General features: G+C 48.6%; 1 protein-coding gene across 13 annotated transcripts in view; it reads right to left on the bottom strand.

Annotated features, from left to right (window-relative positions):
* PMS1 (PMS1 homolog 1, mismatch repair system component) overlaps nucleotides 1–19,888 on the bottom strand; it is a 2,204,114-nt gene that overhangs the window by 1,546,620 nt on the left and 637,606 nt on the right. The window lies entirely within an intron of this gene.

Here is a 19,888-nt window from a genome sequence, read left to right as displayed (position 1 = left end):
GTCCGTCGGAGTTGTGCTTTCACTTTCGCGCCGTCCCGCAGCGTGAAACTTCACACAATGGTTTCTCGCCTTTCCCTGGTCGGATTTTCTCCTGGGTGCCTGGGGGGTCTTCAGGTAACTTTTTCATCATTTGTTTTCCGGGGGTGGGAGGTCGCGATGTGGGGGCTCAGGTCATGTTGCGGACCTACGGAAGAGGAGCTCACACAGAGTTGGAGCTCATCCGTGTGGCCATCCATGATTTCGGTTTTAGTGGGGTTTAGGAGGAGGTGGTATGTAGTCATCCAACGTTCAATGTCAAGGAGGCAGGCTACGAGGTTGAGCTGAGAGTTGGAGTCTGAATTGAGGAGTTTTAGGATTATGTGGGTGTCATCGGTATAGTTATAGCACAGGATATTGTGCGGGCGGATTATTCAAGGGAGGGTGGACATATAGAGGTTGAACAAGAGGGGCTGATCGGCATGCTCGTTGTGGTACTCCAGTACTACCTGGTTGGGCGACGGAAGCAAAGGTGGAGAGGAGGGTTATTTGTTTCCTGTTGTTGAGGAAGGAGGCTATCCATTTGAGAGCGCTTCCACAGATTCCTAGGGAGTGGCGGCGGTCAAGTAGGATTGAGTGGTTAATTGTGTCAAAGGCGGCAGAGAGGTCTAGGAGGATAAGTGCAGCGCATCCCGCAGAGTCTGGTGATCTTAAGATCGTCCAAGATTGAGGCCAGAGTGGTTTTGGTTCTGTGTCGTGGTCTGAAGCCTGATTGTGCTGGGTCCAGGGGGTTGTTGGATTCGACAAAGGCGTTTATTTGGGAGTATGCGGTTCAATCAATGAGTTTAGCAAGGAACCTGGTGTTTGAGATGGAGCGGTAGTTTTTGGGGTTGAGGGAAGCCATTTTTAGAAGAGGCTTGACATGTGCAGTTTTGAAGGAGTCAGGGAAGATTCCCGAGCTGAGGGAGTCGTTTAGGAGGGTTCTTGCATACTCTCCTGCGCAGGTGGATGAGAATATTCTTTTAAGGACTGAGGCGGTTTCGGAGCAGAGAGAAGGTCGAGAAATTAGTCTCTCGAGATTGGTGTGAACAAGTCGAATGTGGATGGAGTTGTTGTTGTTCTGGCGGGTGGAGGGGTGATTGGTAGGGCGGACGGAATATGTGGCGGGGACAGGAGGGCCAGTTTGTTGTTAAGAGAGGTTGTTCTGTCGAGAGCAGTGATGTGGAAGTGGGGGGAGAGCGGGTCGCAGAGTGATTGAGATGGGGTGGATTGGGCAGACCTATGGGTAGGTTTGACAAATTCAGAAATTATTTTGTGGAGTTCCTTGCTGCGGTTTTCACAGTTGAGAATTTGAGAATTCTAGTGGGCTTTTTTAGCTTTTCGGATTTCAGCTTTGTAGTGGCGATGGTGCAGAGTGAGGGTAGATCTACTCAGGTTGGTTTTACTTTTCCGCCATTTGCGTTGAAGGGATTTATTCAGTTTTGCAATCTTCAGTTCTGGTGTAAACCATCTGGGATAAGGACCACGGCGAGCAGAGGATTGGCAGGTGGGGTGGAGCGGGATTAGTGGGATATTGAGCCTGGAGTCGATGGTTATAGGTTCATTACGTGGGATGGTTGAGGGTGGTCTTTGAAGCAGAGCTTCGGCTAGGTAGGGAGTGTCAGGTACTGTCAGGTTGGAGTGACATATTCTTTACATACAGTATCATATACTCACTTACATTGGGTCAGGGGAGACACATATTTAGTATAGAAAGGTTTTAGGAAGTTATTATGGGTTATATTTTTTATACAGCCAATTTTGTCCTTAACCTTCATTGCAGTCTATGGAGATTGCCCCAAGCCAAGATGGAGGTTCTCAGTCTAAATTCTGATTGGCTGGAGATTGTTTATAGGGAGGACAATGAACATTCTAAACTGCCTTTCATCGTCCTTGCCCAGCTGAGAGGCTTGTTGTGTGCCTTGTTGCTCCTGCTTAACTTTGTCAAGGGTGACACGTTTCTAGCAGTTGAGCGGAAGATCTGAAAGTATAACAGGAGTCATGGTTGGAGTTTGGTGGAGACACAGGACAGGAGTCAGAAACTTCCATTTATTCTGAGAAAAGAAGTTTTCAAGTCTTATTCAAGATAAGTGACTTTCCAGATTTGTTGAACTTGTAAAAAGGTTATATTTATCTAAGGGATTGTAATCAAATCTGTATCTAAAAAGATTGAAGCGCGTACGTTTGTTTTTATCGCTACATGTCAAATCAAACTAGCGCAAGAGTTTTTTGTCTGTTACTTTTCGCCCGCGCGTGTGTCTCTGCGCGTGAGAGTGAAGCGCGAGCGTGTACTTTGGACTCGCGTTTACTGTTCGTTTACGCAAGGGTTTTTTCCGCGTGATCATATAAGCGCGTGTGTATGTTGCGCGTGTACGTATTTATTCGTGAGTTGGACATTAGCACGAGTGCGTTTTACCCGAGAATTGAGTCGTCAGCGCGTGTGCGTGTTTCCCGCGACTTGGAGGAAAGCGCGTGTAATTTTTATCGCGTCTTGGATTTCAGCGCGAGTGCGTTTTACCCGCAAATTGAGTCGTCAGCGCGTGTGCGTGTTTCCCGCGACTTGGACTTGGAGGAAAGCGTGTGAAATTTATATCGCGTCTTGGACTGTAGCGCGAGTGCGTTTTTACGCGTGTGCGTATTTCCCGCGATTTGGAGAAAAAGCACGTGATTTTTTCTTCCCGCGGCTTCTGGCTTTCCACGTGAAGATTCCAGCGCAAGTTAAATTCGTTCCTGAGAAAAAGACTCTCTACAAAGAAAATTATAAAAACAAATACAAGAACTTAAAAGAACTTCATAAATCTTACTTGAAGACCTTGTTCAAGAATCTTTGATTTGAGCAGACTAACTACAAAGTTAATTTACATTCATGGACCTACTGAGAAGGCTGAATTATCTATAAGATTCTGGTCCACAAGTAAGGAAGTCTTGTCTGCTTTTCACCTCTCTGGGTATTCTGAAGAGAAGAACCAGGTATGGTTTTTAAACTATTTTGATTAAGGATTTAGAGTTTAATGTTAGTATAGTAACCCATGAGTAATGAGGTATATTGCATGTTTATGTTTTAACTACAGGTGAAGAACCAGCGAGTTGATAGCTTCCAGCCTGGTGTTTGTTTCTTTGTCCCTTCCCCCTTTCCCCTGAAAGTGAGGTAAACTGAGCAGTTATATTTATGTCAGCTCAGAGTGCCATTTTGGGTGGATTGTCAGGGGTTCAGCAGCTTCTGCAGACACCAGGTTCTCAGCATGACAGGGAGGAGCTTTAGTTTCTTCCAACATTTGCAGCGGATGGGGGCAACTGGCTCAAATATGAGCATGGAGGCAGGCAAGTGGATGGTGAAAGGGACAATGAAGTGATCAGACCAGATTAGAGGTACATGGTGGGCGTAGATGCATCTGGTTGTGTGAGCTAAAAATGGCATTGAGGGTGTGTCCTTTAGAGTGAGTTGGGGCGTTCATGTGAAGGCAGAGGTTAAGCGCATCAAGGCAGTCGACCATTGAGGGGATGGGTCGAGGTAGGAGAGTGAGGAGTAGTGGGAGATTGAAGGGGACCAGGCTTGTTTTATTTTATTCAGGGGTTTCATTGGAGTTGGTGTGTGTGAGAGGGTGGAGGGGAGGTCGGAGGGCGATGGAGATGCGGCCACTGTTCTTGCCAAGGCGAGACGTGCAGTTTTTAGGGAGGGGAAGGGATGTGGTGGGTGGTTAATGTTAGTCAGAGTTGACGCGAGGAAAGGGCAGGGGGTGGGAGAGTTGGGGGTGGAGGTGGGTCTGAGAGGGTTGGTGGGGGGGCGGTTCAGTGGTGGGAAGGGGGGATACTGGGGGGAAAAAGGGGTGGGGGTGAGTGTGCTGGGGTGGAAGGGACGGGAGAAACAGGTCTTCGGATAGTTGGCGCGCCATCAGGCTCCTCTGGCTTGGGAGTTGGCAAGGGGGTGGGGAGAGATCATGGTGAAGGGTGGGATGGTTTGAGATGGGAGGGGGGAGGAATTGTGGGGAGAGGGGTGGGAGGTGCACCAGAGTGAGGCTCTCACCCTGGACCTAACTGGGCGGGATGGAGTCATGGCGAGGCGCGGGCAGAGTTAAGGCTTAGTTGTAATATCAAGAGGTGGAATTCAACACAGTGGATTCACTGCACAGTGAAATTAATGGGGTACACTCAATATCGCTTGACCCCGATATGTAGCTGCACAATTCAATACAGTAAAACCCTAGTGGATGCTCAATGTTGTTTGGGCACACTTTCCAGCTACAGGAATCAACGCAGTGAAGATTTGGGACGACACAGTGAGATTCTTAGGCACACTCAGTGTTATTGGGCAGCCCTTTCTAATTTTAGATTACAACACAGTGGCGTTACCAGGGCACACTTGATGTTGTTGGGTACACAATCTAGATGCAGGACTCAACAGTGATGCAATCAAGGTACACCAGTGTTGTTGGGCACACTTTCTAAATTCAAGCTTCAATGCAGTGGCATTACTAGGCACACTCAATGTTGTTGGGCACACTTTCCAAATTCAAACTTCAACACGGTAAAGGTTTCTAGGGGATGACAGTGAAATTATTAGGCAACTCAATGTGTTTGGGCACACAATCTAGATGCAAGATTCACCACAGTGACGTTATTAGGGCACACTTAATGTTGTTGGGCACACTTTTTAAAGTGTAGCTGTAACACCGTGACTATTAGGGCACACTCAATGTTTTGGGCACATAGTTAAGGTGGAAGATTCAACACAGTGATGTTTGAGCACACTATCTGGATTTAAGTTCAACACAGTGCAACTTTGGGTACAGGCCGGTGAAACTATGAGGGCACACTCAAAGTTGTTGGGCACGCTATCTAATTCAGCTTGAACACAGTAAAAAGTTTAGGGGATGACACAGTGAAATTATTAGACATATTCAATGTTGTTGGGCACACTTTCTAAGTTCAACTTTAACACAGTGACACTATTAGGGCACACTCAATGTTGTTGAGAGCATAAACTAGATGCCGGATTCAACACAGTGACACTAGTAGGGCACACTCACACTTTTCTGACCATCACTGGAGGTGGAGAAGGACCCATTTTATCCTTAGTACTTTGGCCTAAAACTTCCAGAAAAAGCTTAGATAACAGTCTCAAGGACTGTTGGCAATATCGTTATTCATGTCTGATGGTTCACTTGGGTGTCTTCTAGTCTCAAAGGAGATGTTGAAGAGTCAATCCTAGATGGTTGTTGACCAAGATTGTATTCATTGTACACAACAGGTCTGGGTACCTGTATATTGTCAACAACAATTGTGGAGTTGAATAAACTCTTAGATCCTGAAAATGTTATGGCAAAATTTCATCAGTATTAAAGTGGAAACACTTCTGGAGTATTAGGCCTCACTGGAGTACTAACAAATTTCAGGAGGCAGTTAAGTATTTTGAAGAATCAAAATCTTCAGAGTGAGAAATTAGACTATTAAGCTCCAACTCTCTGGTACTGAAGTTGAATTTGTATCATTAGAAGAATCTTAGTTTGTGCCTCTTTGGAGAGGCGGTACCGAGCTAGGTTTCGAACAAGAATGTTTATGCCTCATGTGAGCTTTTCCGTCTTTTGGTACCGAAAAATTGAAAGACTTCAGTAACAAACAGAAACCTGGTCTTTCATCGGTACAGGGATATTCGTTAACTGCGGTAGCCAACTTGGGTACCAATGCAGACACAGGGGAATAACAAGGGTGCCAAATCAACTCTGAAGGTTTTTGCCTATTTGGCAAATCTTGCCTGTGCGAAAAGCCAAACCAGCTTCTTTCCCGGAACCGTAGTGATCGTCAGGGGAGGAAAAAAAACAAAAAAAAATCTTCTGGGACCAGGTGGATCTTTTCAGACACTTTCCCTTCTGGAGGTACTAATGTTTTCCCAACCAGAAGTACTCTGGTGTAAGCACCCGGGGGTTCTCCAGCACCACCCCAAATAGTCCTCAAAGGCGTTCTTTGCGTGGGTACCGAGGGCTAGTGCTGAAATGCATACAGCCCGACCTGCACAGTAGGTGGAAAAACAGGAACTGGGTGTGGGCAGTTGGTGACATACTGATGGGGCAAGCACGCATGCCCTAGACTCACTAACTACACATTTGTTAAAGGGGTAGCCAACCTTTTTGCCAGCTTTTTCCATCCCGCCTGCGAAGGCAGACGTACCCAACTAGTTGGGAGGGAGAGCCAGGACTATATCAAACACCACAGTAAACAGAACACACTTAAACAGCAGTTTATAGAAGGAACAATTACAATCGTCTTCCAAGAGACACTCAGATGTGGAAGGCAACAGGGCAAAGTTCACAGCAATGCAACCTTTAGTGATGCCCATTTGTAAGCATAGCAGAGTACAAAACAGAAACATTGCAATAAAACAATCCAACGGGTGGTTAGATGCAAGACAGTACATCACACAACTTACGATTTTAATTAGGGATAACAAGGTGCGAGCAAAATGGGGCATAACTATTTGCCGTAAGTTATTACTCATCTTCACAATGTTGGCTCCAAAGTGTAGTAAGGCTTCACTCAGGAGGGGACAGAGTAATACCAAGGCACAGTTTACACACAGTAATATACAAGGCTCCAGATCACATTAAGAGTTAGTATTCCACTTCATTGGGAGTAAAATGATTTTTAGGCAGTAAATTAGAAATGCCCGAAGGGTGTAATAAAGCACATTTATTTTAACTAAAAAATCAGAGTCTTTTTCCCCCATTAATTATTGCAAAGAATTAAGGTGCCAAGTGACTAACTTGAATTTTTGCCCCCTCTCTTAGTTTATGTTTACAGTATTTGCAAGAAGTTAGAGTGGCTGGTGTGCCATGTAAAGTCTGACTAAAATGTAATAGTTTACTTAAACAAGGAACATTGAGTAAGGTTCCCGGTTTTATGGTATTTTAAACCATTTTGGTCTGCATTTATATTTTGATATTGATATTCCATTTCTATTGCGCTCGTACACAAGTGTTTCAGAGCACGACAAGGCAAGGGAGGGGAGGGGAACAGGAGAGAACAAAACAATGATCTTACTAGGCCCAGTGACATTGGGAATGCGCAAGTGCATGAGAGAGGGGGAGGGAAAAAAGTGCATGGAAGGGGAGAGAAGTGGAAAGTGCGAAGCAAAGGAGTAACAGATAAATAAGGGGGGTATTTGCGGAGGGATAGCTGAAGGTATTTTGGACCCAGGCCCCAGAAAGCCTTGTGGACAATGCAGAGGGTTTTGAATGTAATCCTTGAACCATTGGGAGCCAATGGAGAGATTTCAGAGCTGGAGAGATACGATCCCAGGGCTTGAGGCCAAGGACAAGTCTCATAGTCCTGTTCTGGATTAGTTGCAGAGGGCAGAGAGTAGAGGCAGGTAGATTTAGAAAGAGGCTGTTACAATAGTCCAACCTAGAGAGAACCAGAGCTTGGCAAATCATGAGCTCCTGGGGGAAGGAGAGGAATTGCAGAGTACCTCTGAGGAAGTGCAGTAGGAAGTTTGACTTTTTTTATTTTTTTTTATTAACACCTTGAACATACAAACAGGTGTTCAGGGATTCCCTGGCACTAGAACATCCACAGAGAAAGAAGGGGTTATCTTGTTCGTGAATTCTTTATAAACCGTAACCCCCCCTCTCCTTCCCTCCATCCTTCCCAACCCACCCTCCCTGCACAAAAACATTCCAAGATCCGGAAAATTGCTGGTTACAAAAACTGTGGAAAGGATGATAAATTCCAAGCTAAAACCAATCAAACAGGTTGACAAAGTGAGGTTGAACCCTCTTCAAATTGATACTTCAGATAGAGGCGAACACAAGGCGGTGCACAAAGCATTCCAGCAAGACCACAGGCATCTAGGATTTACAGTCTCAGAGTCACATTCCTCATTCAAAAGGACAGCCTTCCATTCGGTGCACAAAGGAAGACATAGTACCATTAGTTGTGGCTGCTAGCTTCTCATAAATAAAGATAGTACTTAACTTATTGAGCCATTCAGCTTTAGAAGGGGTGAAGGGCTTTTCCATTTTTGAGCAAGTGCCAGTCTCCCTGCCCTCAACATCGCCCCTACAACTTTCAGGAAGCCATTCATGTCAACGTCCGGCATGGGCGTGCCCAAGAGGACCTCCAGAGGGTGCAGGGACGGGCAAGTGCCCGCTATATCCTTGATCCAGCTAAGTAATTCGGTCCAGAACACCTGGATCACAGGGCATTCCCACCACATGTGGTACCAAGTGCCGCCTTGCTGCGAACACATTCTGGGACACATCGGGGGCACATTTTTGAACATTTCAGACAGAACAACCGGAGGACGGTGCCATGAATGGAGTACCTTAAAGCTGTGCTCCATGGCCGAGGTGTAAAAAACGCCCCCGAAAAAATGGATTTGAAAATAGCCCTCCATATTGGGTCCTCCAATGTCATGCCCAGCCTCCCCTCCCATATTTGCTTAAAAGGCTGTCTACCCTCCAAGTCCGCCGTAACCAATAAATCCTAAATCCTGGAAAGAGAACCCTTCCTGGTCGGGGAGTCGGCTAGACATTTTTCAAAAGGGGAGAGGGGACGCTTCAAATCAGAGACCCACCGAGGGTGGGTAAGTATTCCCTTCTGGCGTAGATATTCAAAGATAGAGAGAGTGTTGTCACCCAACGCTTCGGACAGCTGACCATATTCAATGAAAAACCGCTGACGGAAGAACTGAGCTGCCCTCTCCAAGCCCCCATCCGACCAGGCCTGGGTGTCACGGAAACCCCTGGACCCAAGATTGAAAAGGAAGACCCCAGAGCGATGATAGGGGGGGTGGCCAGGAGGAGAGCCATTTGTTAATCTTGTCTGGTTTCCAGGATTACCACAAAGCAGCAAGAGTAGGATGACATTTGAGGCGGGAAGAGATTTTGGTGGAGCCCACAACAGGTCCCTAACTTACTTCGGGCGAGTGTGACAGTCCTCATTATCGGTCCAATACGTCACCATATCATCTCTTATATGCTCCAACATCACACGAAGTTGGGCTGTTTTATGGTATAACCTAAAGTCTGGAAGGCCAAAGCCACCATACGGGTTTTGTAGGGTTAGGGTTGCAAACTTGATTCTTGCTTTTTTACCGTTCCAGATGAAATGGTGAACACAGGAATGCAGAACCTCAAAGAAGGCCTCCGGAATCGCCACAGGGAGAGCTGAGAAGAGATAGAGAAGACGGAGCAAAATGTTCATTTTCACCGTGACCATACGCTCAAACCATGAGAGGGTAAGAGGAGCCCATCGAGTAAGGTCTCTACTGATCTTTGCCAAGATCAGGGGGAAGTTAGCTTGGAAGAGTTGTGTCACCTCTCTGGGGATAATGATGCACAAATACGGAGTGGCATCGCATTCTATTCTCATGCACTGTATCTCGGTTCTCCCTCGAGTGTCAACATCCCTATTACCCATCGGCATTATGCAAGATTTAGAAGCATTCCCCTTAAGCCCTGAGAAGGGGCCACAGAGGGCTATGCGGTCCAACAACCGGGGAAGGGTGGTCTGGAGGTTAGTAAGATAGGCTGGGATGTCATCCGCAAACAAAGAAAGTTTGAATTCGGTATTACCCAAATTGTTAGTTTACAGTTGTTCGAATGAACAATTGACCAAATTTAAAGGGTCAGAATTGAGCTTTTCACAATTGACTATATATATATATATATATATATATATATATATATATATATATATATATATATATATATATATAGGGGTTTTGCGGGGTTTGGCGTTGGGTGGGGGGTTTCCCCCCACATATATGTTACAATTATGTTACAATTGACATTCACAATTCGGTCAATTGTGAAAAGGTCAATTGTAATTCGAACAGTTGTAAAACGAACAATTCGTATACAACCTTGAATTCACAGTCCCCACACCTAACTCCAGTAATCTCCCAATCAGCTCTGACCGCGATGGCCAGGGGCTCCATTGCCAGGGCGTATAGGAGAGGGGACAGAGGACACCCCTGTCGAGTGCTTCTGGAGAGGGCCAAAGGTGACGAGGTGCAACCATTGACCAGCACCCGCGCCAAGGACCGTTGTACAATACCGAAACCCACCCGCAAAAGTTATCCCCCAAACCCATTTTCCGGAGTACCTTACCCATGTAAGGCCTTTTCTGAGTCAAGCGAGAGAAGATAACCCTCCACACCCTGCCTTGAAACCTTGTGCATGAGATCCAGGATCTTCCGTACATTATCGGATCCCTGACGACCAGGGATGAAGCTAACCTGGTCCCCATGCACCAAGGACGGAAGGTGTTTCGCCAATCTGTTCGCCAACAATTTAGCTAAGATTTTAACATCCGTAAAAAGGAGGGAGATAGGACGATACAACTGGCATTGGGAAGGATCTTTCCCTTCCTTCGGGAGGACCACTATGAGGGCGGGCATCATGGTGCGTGGGAGGATGCCGAGTTCCAGTGCAGAATTAAACATTTTAGCCATGAAGGGGGCCAGTGTGGAGCGGTATGTTTTAAAGAAACTAACTGTAAAACAATCGTCTCCTGTGGAGGTGCCACTCTTCAGGGAGGAAATGGTATCAATTATTTCTTGGGGAGTAGTAGGATGTTTCAAGTGGGTCAGCTTTATCGGGGGCAGACGGGGAATGGGCAGGGACTCCAGGAAGCGATCAACATCAGCACCATCCCTTGTGTACTCAGCAGAATATAGGCGTTCATAATATAATCTAAATTGCTCAGCTATCTCTCCATCCCTTAGAGCCATCTCCCCCTCGGGGGTGTGAATTGAATTAACTCTCCTACTGTTCCTAAGTTCCAGAAGCTTCCAAGCCAGTATCTTATCTGCTTTTTCCCCTTTCTCCATGTATTTCTGCTTCAAAAAGGACAACTTTCTTTATGTCTGCCCCACAAGCAGAGCTGCAAGACTGGAGTGCAGCTGCTGTAGTTCTTCCCATCTACCTGGAAACAGCTTTGTCTTCAATTTGCCCTCAGGTTGAATAGCGGCTATCTTTTCTCTCAGCTGTTTCTCTTCCCGGTCCCTTTCTCTCTTCTTTCTCAAGCCCACCTCATTGAGGATGCCCCTAATGGTAGCCTTAAACACGTCCCAAACTCCCATGACACCCACCTCCCCGTTGTCCTTATTGGAGAAATAGACTGTGATAGTGGCTAGAACCATTTGTCACACTTCCTTATCCTGCAGCAGGAAGTCATTGCACCGCCATTGGGAACCAGCAGGAGGAGGGGGGTTGCCTAGTTTAATCTTGACCATATCTTGATCAGACCATGGAATGACTTCTACCCCAAATTCTGTGATCTCATTCTTCAATGAAGAATCTATCAGGATATAGTCAATCCGGGAGAACGCTGCTTGGGACTTAGAATAAGTAAAAAATGGATCGCAGCCCCAACTCCCCATTAACCTCTTGGAAAGCTGTTGCCAGTTTTTTCTAAACTCGCCAGTCAGGGCAGGCTATGGGCGACTTCCTACCTCTGTCATGACAGAGGGTCATATTAAAGTCCCCTCCCACCAATAGAATACCCTCTGTGAACTCCACGATTCACCCCTAAATCCCCTCCCAAAAGATATCTTGTGCCTCGTTCGGGGCATATATACATAACAATGTAAACATTGTGCCCCTCACTGCCCCTTTGACCATAATATACCGACCCTCTGGGTCTGGGTTTTGGGCTTTAGGCGTAAAGTGTGCCTTGGGAGAGACCAAAAGGGTGGCAACATAGGAGGAGGCACACATGCTGTATAGACTTGACCTTGATCTTTGGTTCTTTGCCTTTAACCCAGTGAGTTTCCTGCAGAAACAAGAAGTGAAGCTGAAGCCTCAAACTCTCTCAACATCATCAACCGTTTTGCAGATTCAGGGACCCCACCGTCAACCACTGAAAAGTTTCATCCATTAAAGAAATAGGTAAAGCTCACATACCCCTTTGGGGAACTCTTAATATTGTCACCCCCACCTGGTTTCGGGGCCTCGTAATAGTACGCAGCGCCCCTCAAACCTTCAACAAATCCCGGATAACTTGGAATACTTGGAACAAAACCCCCATAAACAACACCCAACAACCCGCCCCGCCCCTCACCCACCACCCCCGAGAACGCCTGAAACCCGAGCGACTCCATCCTGCTGCTAGGTCAGGCCACCAGTGTCTTCCCCCTCCAGGTGCAATAAGACCTCAAGAAACCACAGCAAGAGCCCCCCCATCACTAGTGCTGGACCAAGCAGCTTCTGCAGTCATGCTACCAACATCATCATGAGCCCCCAAGGGACCTCCGCAAGCTCCCCGGACCCAATCCAGCCAAAAGAATTGGATATGAGACCCCCCACCCCCATAAAATCGATACAAACACAAATGCAATAAACAACGGAGAATTTCAGGTGTTGGATGCACTTCCTGTGTCCTCTAACTTTCCTCCTCTCCGTGGAGGCTTCGGACCCTACTGGGCCAGCCGGGCCACGCTCTTGATCTTGGTCCAATGTTTCCATGACCGGGTCGCCCAGGAGTTCGCGGGACACACTGCGGATACCATCCTCAGTGACCAGCGCATACGTGTAGCCCTCTAACTCAAAAGAGAGCAAGAAGGGGTATCCCCACCGATACCTCACACCCTTGGCTTGCAACATTTTTGTAAGAGAAAAGCCGACGTCTTGCCAAGGTGAAGGCTGAGAGGTCCTGATATACAGAGACCTTTGCACCTTCCCACTCCACTGGACCCTTCCTGCGCGCCAGCTCGAGGATTTTGCTTTTTTCAGAGAAATAATGGAACCGGACAAGAATAGACCTGGGGCCTCCAGCTCTGTGCGCCCTGGCGGGTTCATTCGTATTGCCATCATCAAAGAGAATCCTCACAACCACTTTGACGGCTTTAGCAATGTCCGATTGAGTTTCCCCCTCTCGCTCCGGAAGGCCCAAAAATCAGAGGTTACATCAACGCTCCCGATTCTCCAAATCATCAAGTTTCAGAGCACACTTCTCCTCCCTTCTCTCTAGCTCTGCCAAGCGCATGTCAAACTGAGTCTCAAGGATATCCATTGAAGTAGTGTTAGCCTCCAATGCTTGGACCCCATCATCAATAGTTTCAATCTTCTTATCAAGTGTGTCCAGCCGCACCGCAATATCCGCCCTGAAACCTTGAATTTCCTCCAGGGGGGCTGCCATGCCCTTGGCAACAGAGGAAGAATCCGCCACCTCCGGAAGAGCAGAGGACGCCATTGCAGGGTGGGGCATAGGATCAGGGGGTTATCGGCGAAACCTCTGCAGAGACCCAGACCAGCTCATGGGCTCTTGCGGCCCTCCGGTTCTCCGGCTGGATCCCCTAGCAATTCCCCCAGTATGAAGGCAACACCATCCGGTCAAGGGTCCAGCCAGGTGAGGAATGCGGTGTAGGTCTGGGGCAAAGATGAACTCGACCAGCAGGTAGCAGGACCACCTCCACGGACCGCCCTGGCTATCAAACCCCTGATCCCGCTCTCCAAAAAGTGTAGATCCTCGGGGGCATGGAAGAGAGAGTGGAAGCAAGGGGGGGCACACCCTCAGCCACTAGTAGGAAACGACCTGCTAATTATAGCTCCAACACCAACCGCTGCAGAGGTCCAAGAACTCTAAGTGTAGCGCTGCCTGCTCGGCGCGTTCCCTACAACAGGCCCCCAGGTGGTTAGCTGCCCCTCAAGTAAAAATGCCGGGGATAGGCAGAGGGGGGCTACGCCACCCGCGCCGGGGCAGCCACCACACCACCCCAGCAGCAGGTTGAACACTAATGCGCCTCCTCAACTTGGGCTGTTTCCAGGCCGTGTCTCCCCCTCATGCAGCGATGTCCCGCCAATGACACACACAATGTGTAGCAGGAGTCCACTGGCTACAAGCCCAAGGTTGCGGCAGACATACGGCTCCCCAAGAGGTGACTCCAAGGCCCGCCCGCCGGGGCTATCCTCCATTGTTGCACAGCCGGTCCTCCTCACTGAGGAGTGGAGCGCCTCTCCGCGCTCTCCACCGACAGGTCACGTTCCTCTCCCCTACCACTAGATGGTCCGATGCGCGGTGGAGCGGCTGTTGGGGGCCGCACTGCGATCGGCTCCGCCCGAAGCTGCTGGCTCGGTTCTCCCGTTCTGCACCACCTCTGAAGGTCGGAGTTTCACCCCCAGGCTCACAAGGGTTAGGAACAACGACTCAGGGGGCCAGGTTCCTCACTGAGGAGGTATGGGGGGGGGGCTCAGATCCCATTTACTCAGACCCCGGGGAGAGGAAGGCTGAGGAGCTTCAATACATCTCGGCGCCCCCTGGTGGTCGAAGTTTGACTTTTTAGAGACCTCAAGAGATGGGGGCGGAGAAGGAAAGTGTGGAGTCAAAGAATACCCCGAGGTTCTTAGCCTCGCAGGTGAGGGTAGGAGGAAGGCCAAGGGAAGCTGGCCAGAGCGTGAAGGGAAAGGATGGTGAAGGTGTGCCGATGAGGAGGATCTCCGGCTTGCTGGCATTCAGACAAAGATCATTGGCGGCACACCAATCTTGAATGGCAGTTAGGCAATCAGAGATGAGAGAGGGAGAAGAGGTGGCCGAGGGCAGCCTGAAAATGAGTTGTGTCGTCAGCGTAGCACTGGAAATTTAAGCAGAAAATGGCAATGCGGTGGGCTTGAGTTGCCAGGTATTGGTTGAAAAGCCAGGGCGAGAGGTTAGACCCCTGGGGAACACCACAGGTAGAGAGGAAGGGAATAGTTTCTTACCTGTAACTCCATTTCTCCAGCATTGGTATCTTTCATGGATTCACATGCTTAGAAAATTCCCCGTCGTCAGGCTGGGAATCCTCGGTAAGTTATATAGACCTTTTCCATAGGAAAACTTCCGACACTTTTGTGTCCCATTTACGTCGTTTTGGGCCACGTACGGCAGCGCCACTAGGACGTAAAGGTATAAATAGCCCCGCTCCAGCGGCTCCCTCAGATTTCGACCCCCAAAGTAGTATGGGGGGAGCTCTGGTTTGCATGCGTAGGGGAGGCTGGCGGGCGCATGTGAATCCATGAAAGATACCAATGCTGGAGAAATGGAGTTACAGGTAAGAAACTATTCCCTTCTCCAGCATTGGCTCTTTCATGGATTAACATGCTTAGAATAGATTGTATAGCAGTATCCCCCAACATTGGAGGTGTGTATGCAAACCAATATCACAATAACCATAATGCATATTTATCATGGCAAAACATCACATTATAGTATGTTCACCGTGAAAACACCACACTTAAAAGTACATTAGCCGAAGGATGTGACCCCTTAATTGGGGCTTACCTTATTGAAACAGGTGCCGTAGGACTGCACGACCCATCTGTGTATCCTCAGCATGTTGCTGTTCGAGGCAATAATCGCGGGTAAACGTGTGTGGTACCGACCACGAAGCCGCCTGACAGATATCTCCCAGAGGAATTCCGGACCACGATGCCGTCGACGAAGAAGTGGATCTCGTCGAATGGGCCCTTGGACGCTTCTCCAGCGGTTTTCCGGCTTTTGAGTGACAAAAGGAAATAGCAGACGACACCCATCGGGCTAGTCCTTGTTTTGAGATCGGTTTACCTTTGGCCGAAGGGCCATAAGCCACAAATAGTTGTCTCGTGTCTCTGAAGCTTTGAGTGCGGTGGAGGTAAAATGTTAAAGCTCTTTTCACGTCCAATGTATGAAGAGTCTTCTCCGCAACCAAAGAAGGTGTTGGAAAAAACGTCGGCAGCACTATAGAAGAGTGCTTATGGAACATGGTAGGCACTTTAGGAATGAAATGAGGACTAGTAGCCAACACGACTTTATCATTGAAAAACCTCAAGTACGGTGGATCGATCACTGAAGCTTGTATTTCTGACCGTCGTCGAGCCGAAGTAATAGCCACCAGAAAAGCCAATTTCCACGACAAAAATTTCAATGATGACGATGACATCGGCTAAAAAGGGGCCTTCATCAGCGCTGCCAGAACCACGTTAAGACTCCAGATTGGAGGAAACTTTTTCGTGGGAGGAAAGGTGCGAAACAATCCTTTAAGGAAATGTTTAATCAGCCGGTCACTAAATAACTGAGTTGAATGTCTCTTCCGAGTAAATCTCAAAATGGCAGCCAGATGCACTTTTATGGATGAAACAGACAAGCCTTTTTGAGCTAGGAGTAGTAAGTATGGTAGAAGCTGTTCCGTTGTGATATTAAGCGGGACCAAACCTGGTTGACCTGCACACGATATGCAGAATCTCTTCCATTTGTATGAATATGAAGCGTTCGTAGACGGCGCCCTTGCCGCTTGCAAAATGCGACGACAGCCCGCTGGAATCTCGAACGTACCAAACTCGGAGAAATCAGGAGCCAGGCTGTCAGACGGAGGCTGTCGGGGTCGTGATGCCAAACAACCCCTTTCTCCTGAGACAGTAGGTTCGGGATTTTCTGGAACCTCATTGGTTCTGCCGCTGAAAGATGGAGTAGATTGGAGAACCACACTTGTCTGGCCCAGTACGGGGCCACCAGGATCACCCGACATGGATATCTGTGGATCCATTGCAGCGTCCGACATATGAGCGGAAACGGGGGAAAGGCATACAGAAACTTGTCCGTCCACGGGAAAGAGAACGCTTCCCCTAGTGAGCCTTGCTGTGGCCACCTGCTTGCGTATTGTGGGCATTTCTCATCGCAAAGAGATCGAGGGCCGGACAACCCCATTTCTCGAAGACACGGTGTAGTTGTTGGTCGTTCAGTTCCCATTCGTGTAGTCGATTCATCTCCCTGCTGAGTCTGCTTGCACGTTTTTGACTCCTGGCAAGTGGAACGCCAATAGATATATCTTCTGCTAAAGGGCCCAATGCCAGATCTCCTGGGCTTCGGTCAACAGAGTTCTGGAGTGAGTTCCTCCCTTTTTCCTTAGATAAAACATTGTTGTTGTGTTGTCTGTCATAATCCGTACAACTGATCCCTTTATCCGTGGAAGAAAGGATTTCAGGGCCCAACGCATCGCCCTTAATTCCAGCACATTGTTATGAAGGTCGGACTCCTCCGATGACCAACGACCCTGAACCTGTAGGGAATCCAGATGAGCTCCCCATCCAGTTAGAAAAGCATCCGTAACCACTGTCATCTGGAACACCGGTTCCAGCAAGGGCATTCCCTTTGTCAGATTTATGGAAACTCTCCACCATTGAAGCGCCTGCACGAGTTTGCTGTTGATGGTCAATTTGTCCGACCAACGCCCTTGACTCTGTGGCCATCGATCCGCCAAGAATTCCTGAATCGGTCTCATGAAGAGACGACAATTGTTGATTAAGGGTATGCAGGACGACATGGTCCCCAGTAGGGACATGTACCTTTGCACTGACACTCTGGTGTCAACTTTCCAATCCGATGCTTTTTGCTGCAGTTTCAGAACCCTTTCGACGGATGGCTTTACCAGTCCTGACTGCGTCTGGAACTCCGCCCCCAGAAAGACCAAGGTCCTTGATGGCGATAAGGAGGACTTTTCGAAGTTTATTGTGAAGCCCAAACGTTGTAGGAGGCACATGGTGGCATTCAGACTTTCCTGTGCCCTTTCCGGAGACAATCACCTCACTAGCCAATCCTCCAGATAAGGGTACACATGATGACCTTTCCTTAACCAGGCTGCTACTGGAGCCAGACATTTCGTGAACGTCGTGGGAGACGATTTCAGTCCGAACGGGAGGACCTTGAACTGATAGTGGGTTCGTCCGACGACGAACCATAGAAATCTTTTGTGTCGTCAACGCATCGGGATATGGAAGTATGCGTCCTGAAGGTCTAGCGACGACAAATAATCTCCCGGTTGTATCGAACGGATCACTTCTTGGAGTGTAATCATCTTGAATTTTAGATTCTTGAGCAGTTTGTTGAGAGCTCGTAGATCTAGAATGGGACGCCATTTTCCATTGGGTTTCTTGACGACAAAGTAACGGGAGTACACTCCCTGTCCTCTTTCTGCCACCGGGACCAGTTCTATAGCCCCTTTCTGCAGCATAAGCGCCACCTCTTGCATTAGTATTTGAAGGTGGGGCTGCATCGAGAACACCGGTGGAATGCGTGGTGGCTTGCCCTTGAACTGTAGAGAATGGCCCAGATGTATCGTGTCCAAAACCCATTGGTCTGTTATGCGTGCCCACTCGTCGACGTGACGAGACACTCTGCCTCCCAGGACGTTCTGTAAGTTGTCATTGCTGGCTTTTGGCCTGTTTATCCTTCGTCAACGAGGAGTAGGCGCCTCGTCGTCTGGAGGTTTGGTAATCTCTGCCTTTACGAGTAGCTTGGGCTGCACGTCTGTAGCCTTGGGAAGAGTAGGAGGGTCTGCTGAAACCTCGGTCTCTAGATGATCCAAACCAGGAGTTACCTGATGCTCCTCTGAAGGGACGAAAGGAATGAAAATTCCTACCACTCTGGAGGGCTCCAAGGGAACGAGCCGTGTCAGAATCTTCTTTCATGCCCTTGAAGGCCTCATCCACTTTCTCTCCAAACCGGTGTTCTCCTTCGCACGGCATATCCATTACCTTATATCGTACCTCTGGTCTGAACGTCGTGCACTTAAGCCAGGCTTGCCTTTGTAACACTACGCCATTGTTGATTTGCTTAAAGCCTGATTCCGCCAGGTCGACAGCAATGTTAATGGAATGATTGGAAGCCTCTTCTCCCTCACGTACGAGCAGCGTGGCAGATTTCCTGTGTTCTTCCGGCAGATGGTCCAAGATAGGAGCCAGCCGATGCCACATCTCCGTATCATACCTGGCCATAATAGCCAGGGAGTTGGCAGCTTTAACTGTAATCGCTCCAACCGATAGCACTTTCTTCCCAAAAGCATCTTTTCTCCTCGCTTCGTTGTCTGGCCTGGTCGTGCATTTGTGTTGCGACCTTGCCTTTCTGGCCGCCGCCACGGATATCACTGATTCCGGCGAAGGTTGAGACGTCAAGCACCTTCAATTTCTTTTCCAATCAACCTTTTACTGCCGGTTCTGAAAAAGGATGACGCATGGTTTTTAGTCCCTCCTGCCAGACATGGTCTAAAATGGGGATAGCAAATATCGCCTTTCTTCTCTTGCCCATATGATCGAACAGAAAACAATCTTTTTTCTCTTCTTCCGGGACTAGGCCAAATTCCGCACATGCCTTACCCATCATGGCATGGAAAGCACCCACGTCATCAGGTGGTGATGGCTGCGCCGGACTCTTTGGAGTTTCCATCTCCGCTTCAGAGTCCCATGTAGGGTCCCTGGAGGGGGATAACGAGATGTCTGAACCCGACCCTTCACGTTCCGACTCTGACAGTTCTCCTTCTTCCTGTGGACGAGAACGATCTTCCTCAACCGGGTAAGCGGTAGGAATTCTGGATGGAGGGCGAGGAGCCGGGCCAAGCTGAGGTAACCGAGTGTCCAACCGCTCCAACAGCTTCTGTAATGTGTTCAACACCTCAAGGGACAGAACAGCCTGGGGATTCAGTAAGGAAGAGGTAACTGGAATGGCACTTCCACTCAAGAGCGACCCCGAACCAGTTGGTTGTAATCCCAGATCGGTTGGATGTGCGACCGGATCACTGTCATCCTCTGCCGACAAGATGGAGAAAGCCGCTTCTGGTTGCAGCAAGGCCTCAGGCAGGATCGGATCAAAAACCTCTGGTTGCCATCCCACTGACGGTGCCACCGTCGACGATGACATCTTTTCCATAGGCGCTGTTTGACCTGACTAAAATAGCCGTAGGAAGAGCCGTCGCCGAAGACAAAGCAGGCATCGACGACCGGATCGTCGTCGATGAAGTCTGTGGCGCAGGGCCTTGAGGCATTCCCGCCGTTTTTGACCTCGACTTGTGGGACGAGGACTCTCGACTCGAGGTAGACTTATGACGGTCTCCTGAGGAGGATTTCGATGAGTCTTTTCTCTCCTTTTTAGA

The sequence above is a fragment of the Ambystoma mexicanum genome, chromosome 9, assembly GCF_040938575.1.
Source record: "Ambystoma mexicanum isolate Mex_15411 chromosome 9, UKY_AmexF1_1, whole genome shotgun sequence".
NCBI classification, from domain to species: Eukaryota; Metazoa; Chordata; class Amphibia; order Caudata; family Ambystomatidae; genus Ambystoma; species Ambystoma mexicanum.
The sequence above is the reverse complement of the archived record's forward strand: the minus strand, read 5'-3'. Positions and strand labels throughout refer to the sequence as shown.